The sequence below is a fragment of the Nicotiana sylvestris genome, chromosome 7 (assembly GCF_000393655.2).
Source record: "Nicotiana sylvestris chromosome 7, ASM39365v2, whole genome shotgun sequence".
Taxonomy (NCBI): Eukaryota; Viridiplantae; Streptophyta; class Magnoliopsida; order Solanales; family Solanaceae; genus Nicotiana; species Nicotiana sylvestris.
Genome location: NC_091063.1, coordinates 53,709,291 through 53,710,163, shown reverse-complemented (window position 1 = coordinate 53,710,163; position 873 = coordinate 53,709,291).

Below are 873 nucleotides of genomic sequence, written 5' to 3'. Positions count from 1 at the left end.
GTCCAAAAACTGGCTAGATCGTGCTATTTTTACCACATTTTAGGTGCCAAATAGGTCCGACAGTGGCCTGACTTGGACCTTCTCCAGAGGATGTCTCTTGAGATCTAATCCACCTCTTTTTGGACATGAATTTGGACCATAAAATAATTATAATACCTAGACTACTCATATCCTTTATCCTTAACCTCTTCCTCCAAACTAACAATTTCTTTATTCGCTCCTGAAGTCCAACGACCTTGTTTTGTAACCTTTTAGCTTGAGATCTTATTAAAAGCTCTCTTTGAGATTATAAAGCTTCATCCTTATCCTTGAATATAGTTGAGATTCCTAGGATGCTATCATTCCCCTCTTCTTGAAGAAAATTCATCCTCGAATTTTGACCTTGCAAGAAAAATAAGACACACACTAATAAATGACATCCACAAATATGAAAAAAATGGTAGGATTAAACTAAGATAGCGACTATGTATCCACTTAACCTAATTAAGTCTAATAGATGTAAATACTCCCTTATAAAGCATATGGACACCATCATCCCAATAAAATTTATGCATACTTAGATTTATCCAATAAAATCCTCTCTTAGATGCACTATGTAATGAAATTTGCAATGCAATCTTGTCAATAAGGTAGTCCAAACATGTGCATGCCAAAGAAATTACAAAATATTGGTCATGCATCCATTTAACACAAGTATCTTTGCCACATGTATCAAATAACACACTTTTATGATATATCCATGTATCAATTATAAATCCCACAAATTCTTCTACATGTAAGTGATTCAAAGAAGGGCATAAATTTTTTGAAATGTTAGAATAACCATAAATTCTAAAGTAAAAATTTCAGTACATTCAAGCTCATGATTATAAC